Source organism: Stegodyphus dumicola, chromosome 6, assembly GCF_044657685.1.
Source record: "Stegodyphus dumicola isolate Sdum_Otavi_A_Nest chromosome 6, ASM4465768v1".
NCBI classification, from domain to species: Eukaryota; Metazoa; Arthropoda; class Arachnida; order Araneae; family Eresidae; genus Stegodyphus; species Stegodyphus dumicola.
The window spans coordinates 107094869-107109738 of NC_140773.1; positions in this window are offsets into that span (position 1 = coordinate 107094869).

The following is a 14870-nucleotide window of genomic DNA, read 5'->3' on the forward strand; positions in this document are numbered from 1 at the left end:
AATTTACACCAGCTTACTTGCTCTACCAGATATAATTCCACAGATTTCGACAATAATTGATAACGAAAAATGGCAACTTTATCTTTCGAGCGTGCTTTTCAATAATTTTATTCTCTTTAACAATAGCATCTTCAAACAAATTCAAGGAATCCCAATGGGAGGGGGGGAATTTTTCGAGCGCTGTGTGTGAATTATTCCTTTTCACAAAAGAATTAACCTTTGTCCGTTCACTAAACAAAGAAGAACATAAATTTTACCAACACATATATCGTTACATTGATGATATCATAGCCTTTAACAACCATAACAAAATAGAAGCTGCTAATATCTACCCAACTTGCTTAAAACTAAATAATACAAATACGGTGCGAAATAATATAGTTTACCTTGACCTAAATATTATTGATTACAATTTTATTAAAGTCTACGACAAGAGAAGAGAATTCACTTTTTCTACACTAAAGTTAACCAACTGGAATTCTAATATTTCCAAAAGAATCATCATTAACACAATTTTTTCACAGCTGCTTAGAATGAAAAGAATATGTAATACTACAGAACACATACAAGAAGAAATACTTTACTTCGTCACAATCTTGAAAAATAACCAAATTCCTCATAAAATAATTAAAAATACCTTAAAAAAACTGGCATTAGCCTTACCAATTTTTAGATAATTTGTTTTGGATAATGAAATTTTATGCTTAAAGCCCAATGGGATGGTATAAAGTGGATGGCTGATTCAGATAATCTAATGTAAAAATTGTATAAATGTACAGATTATTCTCCTAAATACACTTTCTTTCCTCCAAAGATTTTGGCACTATACTTTAATACTATTATTTAATAGTTTTAAATTACTTAGAAGGCCAAACTCTACTATTATTAACAAATCGGGCCTTTTCATTTTTCATAGTAGCTTGACCGCCCTCTAGCTTGAAGAATGACGACTTTTATTAACAAATGACTTTTTTCCAATTTACTCTTTCTTTTGTGGCCAAAAATAAGTAATTTTAGCTGAATTAGCCATTTTCACTTGTTTTTAGCAGTTTTGTTGTTCTAACAACTTGACTGACGCCATTTTGAGTTCTTTCCGTGTCTTTTCTCGTTTTCACACCCTTCTATAAAAAAAAAGGGGGCAGGAATTCCTGCCAAACTACAATCTCAGCCCATTGGCCTATGCAGTTTTTATTGTTTCCCCCACCTACGTCACACGACGAAAAGGAAGGTTGGTTTTTCACAGAGGGGTTTTGAACCCCTTTCTAAAAATTTTTCGGATGCAAAGGACGGCACGTCTCAGGTCAGTTTTTTCGTTTCTATTGTCTGTGTTTTTTTGGTCCTAATAAGACCCTACGACGTTTGTTTTCTTACAAATTTAATTGCATTTTTATTTGATTACAGCACCATTATCTTTATAAAAGTTTTATCTTCTTTAAGCTATACAGGACCGACCAGCCCATACATTGTTGTAATTTTTTACTAATAGCAGACCGCTGATTATTTTATTTTAATTTTAATTTTACTTTGCTCGGAGTTGCAATTAATTTTAACACCCTAATGTGTTTTTCGGCGGACGCGTCTCGGGAAAAAGGAACAGAGCAGTGAAGCTCCAAAAAAGATTTATTTGGGAATATTCATGTTTTTTATTAAAAAAATTTTCGCATTAAACAAGAGCTTCAATGGTCTGTTTCGGCGAAACGCGTAATGGTATTTAGCCTAGGTCGACACTCAGTTTTTTTCCCTTGAAAAGCCAATTGAGGGTACAAGTGGATTAATTTACCATTTTCCGCTATGTAATTATTGTATTTTTGTATTGTTGCAAACTATGTTTTCATTTTAATTTTTGCAATTTATGTATTGGCATTTTTTCAGTCCATATATTTTTTATATGTTTTAACTTTTCATGTGTATATATATTTTTTTTCCGTCAATCTATTTTTTATGTGAGTTAACTTTTCACATATCACAACGGTCAGATTATTTTTTTGCATGCATCAGCATGTCTTCCAACATTAATTTTGGCAGTCTTTTTCAGGAGTTTACAATTTTTTCTAGTTTTTCCAGACAAAAAATTTCTTCTTAGTTTATATTTTAGTAATAGAGCGTTAAAATTTTTCGTGGAGCTACAGCTCCTGGTAACTTTTTAGCAAGATCGCTGCAATGTTTCTACCTACTACTATTATTTCATATTTTTTTGCAGCATTTAGCGCAAAAAATTTTTAAGACCAAATAGGTCTTGTGTCTAACTACTAGTTAGCTTTACAATTTCTTTTTCAATTAATATTAGTAAATACAGTTACATAATATGTAGCAATATATATATAGCTAATTCATGAAAGTAAACTTCCACCATATCATTTTTAAACAGTGAAGATACATGTACATTCATTGCTTAGAAAATAAGGATGTAACCTAATTTCATAATGCATATTTCCGCCATGCCAGCTTATTCTGAAAATTTTTTTAAATCTTTCTGTCAATAACAGCAATGGATGGCATGTGTACTGTACCCATCTTCCAAGAAGAAAACAGTTTTATGTCTGGCTGTAACCATCTATTTTGACAAAATTTTAATTGCACCTTTATGTTTCAAAGAAGGGGTGAGACTGTAATATATTAAATACTTAAATGTAGTCTACTACAGTCTTTTGCAAAATAAATGAAATGCCACAAAAAATTGATTGTTTTTATTAAAATTAAATATGCATAAAACTTGTACATAGTTAATGATATTAAAAATTCAAAGCCATAGGACTCGTGAGCAACCAGTAGTTGAACACTGAATGTTTAGTTCAGTAATTGGTGAACCTCCTTGACAGTAGATTGTTAACTTTGAGATAAAGAGAGATAAGATTCCTAATTTCATTCTGCAATACAGTCTGTTAGGCATTCTTCAAGTGTTGCGAAACTGTGACATTTCGGAGTGCCCGAATCTGGCAGCCTAACATATCCCATACATGTTCAATTGGTGAAAGGTTTAGTGACCTTGCTGCCATGGAAGAGCAACAGTTGGGAGACAGCCCAAAAATATGCGAGCCATATGGGAGTTTGTCCTGTTGAAAAATGGCTCCAGAATGGTATACCATTAACGGTTTATTTGTTTTCATAAAAGATAGCACCTCACACCAGGAGTAATGGTTGTGTGCCTTTATAAAACAAAGGCTGACTGGGATCCCTGACCCTCCAAAAAGGGACCCAATGGTCATCTGCCCCAACACTGAAGCAAGATTCATTGCCGAACACTATGTGATGCTTATCAGCTTGTATTACACCCGTCTTAGAAGACTGTTGATATTGCAGGGTTAAAAGTTGCTGTGAGCACAACTCTTCCTCAGCCATACATTGTAACATGGTGGAAGGTGTCATAAGTGGTGTGGAAGAGGTAGACTTTGGATAGCACACAATAATGCCATTGGGGCAGTTTGAGCTTGTTGCACAATCATACAATCTTGCTTCACATTCATGCACCTTTGCGTTTATTCTGCTAATGAGGCTTGCAGTAACCATTGTCGCCAGTATCTTTGCACAGTCATATCCACATGGTGCTGGTGGTGGCTTTTGTTCAGTATGGACCAGCTCGCTTTACGCATCCCTACTATGTGACCGCTTTCGAAGTCATCTATAAAATCTTTGACAAAATCCTAATGCATTATTAGTTGTGTCTCCAAGAAACTGCAACAGTAACTGCGAGAAAAGATGAATCTGCAATTGTTATCTGTTTTATACAGTGATAATTGTGCAATAGAAACATACACTTTGACCGAAGTATGAATGGTAACTCATTGGCTTTGAAAATTTAATCATTTGCATACTTGGTATGAAGGAATTTGCATACAAAATTTCAAGATGATGGGAATTTTTTTAAGGGTGCTCCCTTCTTTTTTAACACAAATTTAGAACAGTGAAAAGATATATTGGATTTTTATAAAATTTTAATTTTCTACCTAAAACTGCCACCTTTGTGAAAATTTTATGAGAAGTTTTATCTCTGTAATGGTAGTAAAAGATAAGATTTAAAAGGACATTGCTTAAATTATTTTTTGGTAATCAGGTCCAGACATTTTGTTTTCTAATTTATTTAAAAAGTATATTTTTACTAAATTTTTAAATTACAACTTATAAAAGCATACATATTATCACAGTTTTTTTTGGGGGGGGGGAACACATTTTCAAAAAATCAGTTTTATAGAAATTGTGATTATTTAACATTTAAAAGAACTGATTATAAACTACCATAAAATTAAAAGTGGTGATAAACTAAATGTGAATCTCATGCTCTTGCATATTATCCAAGTTACTATGTTTTCTAGTTTGACTTTATCGATCAACACAATTTTAATGGGCTGAATGCAAGGTAATGTTAGCAATGTGTGAAAAATTAGAGCAGTATTAATAAAGCTAAGAATTTTATACTAGGAAAAGTAGTTGAGGTTCTTAATCTTGTGACTGCAGGTGTAAAATTCATATTTTTTCCTTCTGAAACTGATCACATTTCAAATCCCAGTTTCTGCCAACATGATAAGAATGTGTCCCATGCATATTCAGGATAAATGTGTTATTCATAGTTCCAACATTCATAAGGTTAAATTTTAAATTAGTTTTTTATTCTAGTAACATTCTGCAATTTACCTTTCCTTGTTTTCCTTTCCACCAAGTGGATTTTGCTTTCATATAATTAAAACTATAATCCTAGTGTAAAACTTAAACTGGAAAAAATGTAACTGAAAAGCAGTTATCAAACTTGTTTAAATATCAGTGATTTATAATATGAAAGGTATGTCATCTAAAATGTAATTGAAAAGCTATTATCAAACTTGCTTAACACGTTGACTGCCAGGTGCATTTTACGTGGTTTGCTTGAATTTTTATGAACTTGAAATTTTTATTATGCAATGTATATTATGTTGAAATATTATCTACAGAAGATCATGTGAGTTATATAATCGTGCTTAATGCATTTTTCGTGGTGAGGGTCACCGGTGACCCACCTAGGCTCTGTAGACCATTATTTAATTTATAATTTAAATTTTTACGATTTATTATTTTTCAAACCATTTTAATAATAATGGTACTATTTAAAAATTTATCAGTATTGATATTTACTCTGATTATGTATTTTACTATTGGTCGCAGCGCCGGCCACCGGTGGCACCCACAGCGCTGTAGCCAAGTTGAGTGCCGGTGACCCCCACAGCAGTCAACTTGTTAAATATCTAAGATTTATGGCATGAAAGGTATGTCGTCCAAAATTATACTATTTAATACTTTCAAGTTTTGAAAGAAATGTTTTTCCATACTTTCTGAAGTCAAATAGGAATTGCTTTAGTTATTTTATTAAAATGTTACCTCATTAAAGCCTGTTTTCATGACTTTAATTAAAACAATGAGTTAAGACATAATATCCTGTTATCTAAACATAAGAAATTGATGTGTATGTTTTAAAAAAAAATTGAAGCATTCAGTACATAATCCATAAATCATTCTATGCTAATATTAAGCAATAAAAAGAGTGCTTCATAAATTCCATTTAAAATTTGGATTTATTGGTGCCTAATTTAGTAAGTGTAGTTGCCAGTCTGTACCGCTTTAATCTTCTGAGTGTTACAGGTTTAGCCCTGAAGTGTCTAGTCCCATAAAATGTCATGAATCAATGGTATTATCTTGAATATAATTTTAAAAAACTTTCTCACTTTATACCTTGATTCCTTTTCTTCCATATACATTCAACTCGAAATCAGGCACATTAAAAGCTGGCAGAAATTTTCATGGTTAATGAATACAAAGGCCACCCATCCATACAGAATTTTACGTCTACAATGTTGAGAGGGTCAAAGTTAAAATTCCAAAGATAAATGGTTTTAAAGCTCATTGGATGAATTTCATTTTGAGTTAAAAAAAATTGTGCAAAATCTGAGCTGCTTGCAGACAAATTGAAATCATCACATATGAAATTTAGTTTACACAATTAAATTTTGAATAGCTAAATCACAGGTCCCAGGTTACAATTTAAGATTCTGATATATTGATTACATCAAAGCATACCAGGGCTAACTATCAAAAGAGAAGTTATTCTTGAGGGAAATGACATTACACAAGGAGAAAAGCAGCCGAAGCCCATTTGCTAGATGACTAAATAAATATAGGACTGCTGATTAAAAAAGTTAAATTTGTTACATTTGAGAACAGCATAATATTTGTAGCAGAATAGCTCGATATCAATATGTAGTAAATTTAGGGTACCCATGGTTCCTAATTTTCAAAAAGCATACCTGATCATAACAAGTTTATTTACTATAATTGAATCTACAATACATTTATTCTACTATTTAATACTAATCTGAAATCTGTATCTGGTATCTTATAGTTTGTCAAGATCTGATCTTTAAAAAACGAACATTAAAATCATCTTGAGGAATTTTGTTCAGATTTATTTTTTTTTTCCAGAAAATTCTACTTTGCAGAATTTATAACATTGGAAATGAAAGCAAAATTTTAAAACATGTACTCATATTCAGTAGACTTAAAATGCAACTCATGGGTTTCATGACACACCAAATGGAAAATACTGCTGTATATCCCTTTCCCCTTTTATTTTTTCATTGTAACTCATGGCACTGAAAATTTAAAAAATATAATAAGCACACTGAATGTTGTTGATTTCTACATGACAATTCTCCTGAGTGTTTTTAGCTTCTAAAAAAGAGACTAGCATAAACTGCTTCTGAAATCAGCAAATTTTTATTTAAAATCTGCACCAGTCTAGGGTTGCCTTTTGGGAGGGGCTTATTTTATGCTTTAAATTACTATGCTTCTATTCCATTACCAACATGGCATTTACATTGCTTTCAGCTCTTTTAGTGTATTGTGATATCTACCAATCTCTTGGTTTTTATGTCTCACTAAGGAAAATGTTGCATTGTGCAAATTTCTGCTAGTAATTTTATAAATTTTATTTGAAATGTCTTAATCTGCTGCAAACATTTTCAAAAATTTTATGGAAATTCAACCAATTTTTTAATCAAATAATAGCTATTTAATTTTATTTTGCATCAGTAAATTGGTACATTACTAAGCTTATCCACACAATAATCTGTAAACTTATTTATTTTATTTACATCATTTAAAAGCACTATGATAAATAAAAACTTTCCTTCTCTACTGAGGATTTTCTCAATAAAAGTATTACGAAAATAATATATTTTACATCGGGATCACATTATGAATAGTTCAGCTACCTGAATCATGCTTTGCAAGCAAATTTAAATAAATTCTAAATTCTTTTGAAATGGTGCCACTGTGTAGAACTTCCTGGTTTTTCATATGTGGAGTTTTGCCACATTTTGTATTTAATCAATAAAAATTCATAAAATTTACCTTTTGCAATTTTATTAAAAATTAAATTGAAAATATTCTTTTTAATATTTTTTCATTTGAAAATGAGGATGGAACTGGAAAAAATGGACTATACTTTCACCCATTCTGCAATACACACAAATAAATTTAAGTGCACTAGCTTTAACGCAGTTTATGAAAGAAGTCACCCTTTGCTATTTGAGGAACAAATGCATTAATTTTCATTCTCTTCTCTCGATAGATTAAATGAATGAAAATGCAGTACTTACAAAATGATGAGTTATGCTTTTCAAATATGTTTAACAATAGTTTATGAAATGTAATTCATTCCTGAAGGCTGTTTGTCACTCACAGTATTTATTAAACTGAAAATTCTTCCCTCACATGAATTAGTTTAAAATTAATTAATCCATTATTGTGCACCACAGATGATTATTTACTTAAACTTTTGTAAACAATCCAAATTCATCAACGAGTTCAGATTACAAAACTAATGAAAATCGTTAAATATTAAATTAATAAAGTAGACAAAAACTTAACTTTACATGTATGAAGGAAAATTTACAGTATAAGAGGAAGGTGGTGAGGAATATGAAGGAAAGATATCACGTAACTAACAATCTCTCTGTGGCTTCATCTGAACATTGCCCAATTCTATTTAAAACTCACTAGATCTGCATTTTAATTTAAATAAAAATTCTAATACTGTGGCTTGCTACTGCCTTATTCAGGGTGATATTGCTTCATGAAATGGACCTTACCTCATTTGTACAAATTTTGCAAATCAAAGAACTAAGATCATCTTTCCTTCCTTCATTTGAAAATGCTCCTTTCACAACTGCCTTTTGCTGCTGCTACAGAAATTATTCCAGTTCTCCTTTACACAGGTTACTCTTATGATCCTCTAATAATTTCTCCCTATTTTCATTCTTAACTAACCCAAGAAATACTTTTCTACATACACAGTATCGTAGTTAACAAAAAATTTCTCTTCAAATATTCTGGTTATAATATCTGGATTGAAATCATGTGGCTGATTGATTCATTCATTAAATTATTTGCTGACAGGCTTTGTCACTGAGAGTTAGGCAATAAAGAATATTAAACTGTTTTCAGAAATTTTCTAAAAATAACATTGCCAACCTGCTTGTACACTGCGCAAAAAAAAAAAAAAAAAAAAGAGGGCAGCTCTATATTTCCTGTTCTATTGGGCCGATTAACGAAACTCAAATTGCCTTCTTTATGTCTAAAAAGTGCAACTTAGGATATATATTAGATTTATATATAGCACTCTTCTAACATAGGTATTTTGACTAAATCGAACATTTTCCTGAAATAACATACCTTTTTTTTACATACTTCGATTCTACGACTAAAATTATGCGAGACTGCCAAGTTTTGTAAAAATCGGTTAGGTAATTTTTAAAATTTTAGCTCCTCAATGTTAATTGAACTTGGTATATATTAATTAATATCTTTTTTATTAAACTTTTTTTTACTCTTCTTTTGACATTTTGAAATTTAGGTTCATTCCAGATAAAATTCACCCATTTTTATGATTTATTTTTAAAATTTGTATTCTTACACAATTTTTATAAATTTTTCAAAAAAAAACTGAATTATAACCTATAAAATTTTTACCATCATCTTAAAGTAGGTGTATTTCTAAGCATACATGCAAAAAATGAGTTTTTTTATTCAAAATTTTCTAAGATGTACACGAATTTACATATTTTCACGTTTTGAAATTTGAAATTTTTTTTAGCAATAATAACGCCAAATGTGGTTTATGAATTTTGTTACAGTGAATTGTCAGTTATTTTTAACCTTAAATTTTAATAATTTTTTTATTTTATGGAGAAATTAATTGTATGATTTTTTTCCCTTGATGCATAATAAATATTTATTATATTTCTATATGAATGATTAATATTATTATAATACTATATGAAAAGCTTTTTTTTTTTTGAAGTTACAGATATTATTCAAATTTTTAATTTTTTTCTTTTTAATTTCCTTAATTTAAAAGGCGATTGCTAATTTTTCATCTCTCAGGCTTTTCCAATTAACCTAATGTCTCTACCACATCATATTGTATCATAAACGAAACATCCCATGATTTCTCAGTCTAATTATTTGAAGATTCAGGAATTTATCCAGCATGCCTTTGTCGTGTAATGGTCTGCAAGCTCAGTGCGTGTTTGAGAGTCTGATGTTTGAATCCCGGCGAGGGCTTGTTCATTTTTCATTTCCCCTGCTTCCAAAATAATAATAATAATAACCTAATGTCTCTACAGTGGCACCCGAACTAAAAGGTAGTTAGTGAATGCTGATTATTCACCACCAGGATTTGGGGATTGTGTTTCCCAGTCGCCCTTTAAAAGGGGGGAGTATTTCTCCTGTCTTCAAAGTGTGCCTTCGTGGTGTAGTGGTCTGCATGCTTGGCGCATATTCGAGAGGTCTGTGGTTCGATTCCCGGCAAGGGCATTGCTCATTTTTCAAGTCTCCTGCTTCCAAAAAATCCTAATGTCTCTAAAACGTATATAGATATCATCTAAAGTCATTTTCTCTCTTGATGAAACCTGTCTTTCCTTTCATCTCATGCCTTGAAAATGCCTAGCCTTTAACAGGGTTCGTAGCGGTCCTTACAAGCGCTAAGTCCTTATATTTGAAAATAAAATATAAAGGCCCTTATAGGTGCTTACTTTTTCTTTAACCCTTTGATGGTTATGAACAAGTTCAACTTGCAATCGAATCGTGCTTCATATTGCGCGCAAACGAGTTCCGCTCGGGAGCAAGATTTTGACCGAAATGGTTAGTAAGGAGCACTACTCGCGTAGTGAAATTTTTCCCCAATGCGTGCTGACTTAGTTTGCCATAATTATTCTGCACTGATTGTGTTTCAAACGAATGCTACTCGCGAAATTTAGTTAGTTTTACTGTCTACAGATGGCAGTACGAGTTCCATGAATTTCTTTGCATAATGAAGGTGGATTTTTTTTTTTTTTTTTTTGACCTTGTTCATTTTATACGTATTTTGGCATGGTTTTTAGGGTGTTTGTACACTAAAATGGCTCAAAAGCGAATGTTAGATAGTTATGATGATGATTATGATTGTGATACAGAAAGCTTATCAAGTTTTGAATCTGATGAAGACTTTGTTCACAGTATTTCAAGCTCAGAAGACGATTCAAGCGATGAGGAAGATTTTTCGAGTGTTCGACGGTCGTGTATAATTGATTCAAGTTCTCACGCTCCTAGCCGATTTAGTTTTACTGGTGATGTAGGCATGAAAGCTTGCGTGACAAATATTTCTGATCCACTAGAGTATTTTGAGCTGTTTTTTACTGATGAGATTATAAATCATATTGTTACGGAAACCAACATTTTTGCATAATGCCCCATTATGTGCAATTCCATGTTTTAAAGTATATCACACACAAAAAGATTTTTAGGTAATTACTGTATTTATTCTGTGCTTCATAAAGTTTTACATTAGTTGTATTTATTTAGTCCTTTCAATTTAATATTTGTCTTATATTTATAATTAACTATTATTATTTATATAATCATTTATAATTTACTCTTTAATAATTATTTTAAAGTACGTAAAAACTGTTATTTATGTACTACAAATACTTTAAGAAATTTTTAAAACGCGCGAGGCGAGCTATCTACGGCATCGCCAGAGAAGGGTGACATTTTCGGAAGAACGGCGGGGGAAAACAGCTGCCACTTTCGACTACTGTTTACTCCTAATGCTGCGCGAATTAAGTAAACGGAAACTGCTCATTTCCATAACCGTCAAAGGGTTAAAGCCCTTATTTTTTTGTTTTTAGTGCTTATTTTTTGCTTTTAGTGCTTTTTTTAATGAACGCGCTATTTCGCCCCCGTACCAAAGCCGAAACTAAATAAACAACTTTTCTTCCTTACATGGAACGTCAGATGGTGAATCATACTCCCGGAAATAGCTTTTCCCCCTTTCTCCGCATTAACGTTACCTATGGTGCGCGCGAGAGTACAGACAGGTGCACGTCGTTCTATTGGTCAAAGAATTGCAAAAACCGCAGAAATTCCAATACATTCGGTATTCACCCAAATACTACACATGTTTGAATTTCTATCAAGATTTTAATAATTTACATTCTCGTTCCGCGTGGTCAGTTCATATTCGTGTTTATTATGATCGTTATGCTTATATTGTGAGCATATGTATGAATATTTATAATATAGTTGCAGTAGCTACTGAAGTGTAGATAAACTTCCAAAAATGGGTTTATTTTTACACAAATTAGCTTTCTAAGGAATAATATTCGGAATGGCTTAAATAAAAGGAAAGTAATCGAATAGTCATAATAATATTTTTTTTTTTTTTTTCCCCAATACATTATACAGTACGGAGGTTGGGAGGTTCTCCCCTTTCTTCGCAAAATCTCTAATATTGAAGCAGCGAGTTTTTTTTTTTTTTTTTTTTTTTGTCACTGTCCAATCTGGATTGAATAGGACTAAATAAAAGTTTTGCGGTCTACCCAACCCAAGCGAAGAATGATTCTATTCCGGAAATTTAACGGTCTGTTCAAAATTAGAATCAAAAACACCCCAGATTAGTAAGTCTCTTTCTTTTCCTTTATTTAGTTCTTTATTGTCCGAATACCGGCAGCTGTTGATTCCGATTGCGTAATATCACGTATGGAAGAATTACGCCGCACGTATTGCGCAATAACGTTTGCGGTATTTTGCAGAGATAATTAATTTTGATGTTCAGTCTGAGATTTATTTATGAACACTTAAAAAGAGTTTTACTGTTCTTTCTAAGCAGAATATTTCTCAGTTCCGTTGGTCTATTTTTATATGAAGCACATATCGGAATATCAAAATCATTTATTTAGCCGAGCAATCTAAAAAGCGGCTACAATCTCCCCTCCTCCTTTTTTTCCACTTACGCTCGACTATACGGAATATTCGGCAATTTCCGAGTATGCGGGTTAGTTAAGCTTTTACTGTTAAAGGATGACTGCATGAAGCAATTTCCCGTCTCCTGATTTCAGAAATGTTCCTCTTTTTTACTTAAATTACTTTGCTTGGAATATATGTTAAGGGAAAACAGTTATGCAATGAAAATTTAGAAAATGTTCAGAATTTTGATTTAAGTTAAATTCTTTAAATATTAATATAAGAGGAAAAATAAATTGTATTTATTATTAGGTGCCAAGCGAATACAATTAATATGGCTTATTATTATTTATTTTTTATACTTTGAACTGAAATTTCATCATTAAATCTTGTAATATAATTTAGTTCTGCATAGTTTTTTTTTCTCTCATTGTAAACGAATTCTGTAAATTGAACTGTCATTTAAAATTTAAAAAAAAAAGTTAATTGTTTTCCATGGTTGAGGTAATGCTTATTCTTTTAATAAATATTGCATTGCTCATATTTTGAATTGCAAGTCTCATTTTTCTTTTAAGGTTATGCAGTTGTGTATAATGTAATTAGACAGGCGCTTATTTTTTTTCTTAAAATATGCTTGAAAAGTGCTTATAGGTGCTTATTTTTTTAACTAAAATGTGGCTATGAACCCTGTTTAAAGAGTGATAAAGGCCCCGACCAAATACTGATGAAATGGATTGAATTGAATTATTAAGATACAGCAAAGCAGAGCTATTTGCCTAAAAGGAAAGATGCCTTTGTGAAGAACTTTTTAAGGGAAACCAGCTGGCATACACATCAGAAAACCCACGAAAACATTCAAACCCCAAAGCGAACTACCAGTATTCAGCAACTTTTACTGCTCGGCTGTTTGTGGGTCCTTTTGAAATGGAAGGAAATAACTTTCTTTAAAATTAATGTGAGAAATACCAAGATGTTTTGAAAAGTTGAATACTTTTTAATATACTTGCAGAATGCCTTAAGAAAAATAGCAAGCCATTAAGGGGAAAAAAAAAAAAAAATTTTTTTTTTTGAGTGAAATTTAGTATTTTTTCAATTTAAAATTTTTTAATTTTATATTTGATTCTTGCAATTTCAAAAAAAAATATATTTGATTAAAATATGAATATTATTTTAAAAAATTAAATGTAGGGTGATAAAATTGCGTAAAGCGGGCACAATGGTAAAACCGTTTAAGGCAATGTATGCAAGTCATCCTAAATTAAAATGTTGAATATACTTCTCTCTTATTTATATATCTGACTCACCAGTTGGTCATACTTGTCTGTTCTGCTGGCCAGCATGACTCGAACTTGTATATATAAAAAATATGCAGTATAAAATTTTATTTTAATTATTCAACAGTATACATTAACATTTCAACCAAACATTCAATACAGAAGAAATAGCTTGAAATCTAACTTATAAATAAAATATAATTTTTTTCTATGCAATTTTTTAAAGCAAGCTAAACAAACTGCCAGCTTGCCCTTGCAGTTATCACAATATGTTGTTACTTTCTTTGCTCTATTCGGGATGTACTGAGTACCTTTTAGACTTGCTATGCATTTATAGCATTCTTTGCGTTTCTTTCTCAACTTCCTCGCGGATCCTTCATATGAATTAAAAAAAATTTTTTTTTTGTTTGTTATTATTACTTCACTAAGGGGATTCACAAAATGGACGGACTGCTAATTCAAGCGCCGCTGCACAAAAAAAAAAAAAAAAAAAAAAAGAATGAATATCTACACCACCGTCAACATGTTAATGAAATGAGAATTCCTTTCAGCAGGGTTAAAAAAAAAAAAAAAATTAGTTAGAAATAGCATCACCAATACGCATTTTATTTTCAGAAACCTGTAGTAAAAATTAAATTTTTGTTGACATCATGGAGCAGCTGTTATAAAACCTAAAAACACTCTCCGAGACTTTGTTTTCAGTGTGCTTGTTGCTCACAATGTCACTTAAGTTCACGAGATACACTTTGTTAGCAAAATTATTCTACCAAAACAGTAGTTGCTCTACGGAAATTTTGGACTTTAAAGGGGATTCTAGGAGGTCCAATGAATGTTAAAAACCTTCAGAAAATGATAACGAAATTTGAAGAAACAGGGTCATTTTCTGTTCATCCTGGAAGAGGAAGGAAACCTGTTTCGCCAGAAGCAGTACAGGAGGTTGCACTTCAGGTAGCCGAGGACACCAGTGTCTGGCATATAGCACAGGTACTGGATAGACCATGTTCAACTGTCCACAGGATCTTTCAGAATATCCTCCAATATGACCTTGATAAATTTTCATTAGTTGCAGCGGTTGCATCCATATGATTTTGATGCTTGACTCCAGCTTCTTGCTCACTTTGAAGTCAATTCAGAATGGCCCTGCACTATCCTCTGGACAGGCAAAGTGCATTTTCATTTGGACAGTGCAGTGAATATTCACAACTGCCAAATTTGGGAATCAGAAAATCCATGCCCTGTTTTAGAGGTTCCATTGCGCTCACCAAAAGTGACAGTATGGTATGGATTTTCTGCATCATTTATTCTCAGCCCATACTTTTTCGAAGAGTTCCACAAGTCCAATGCATTATG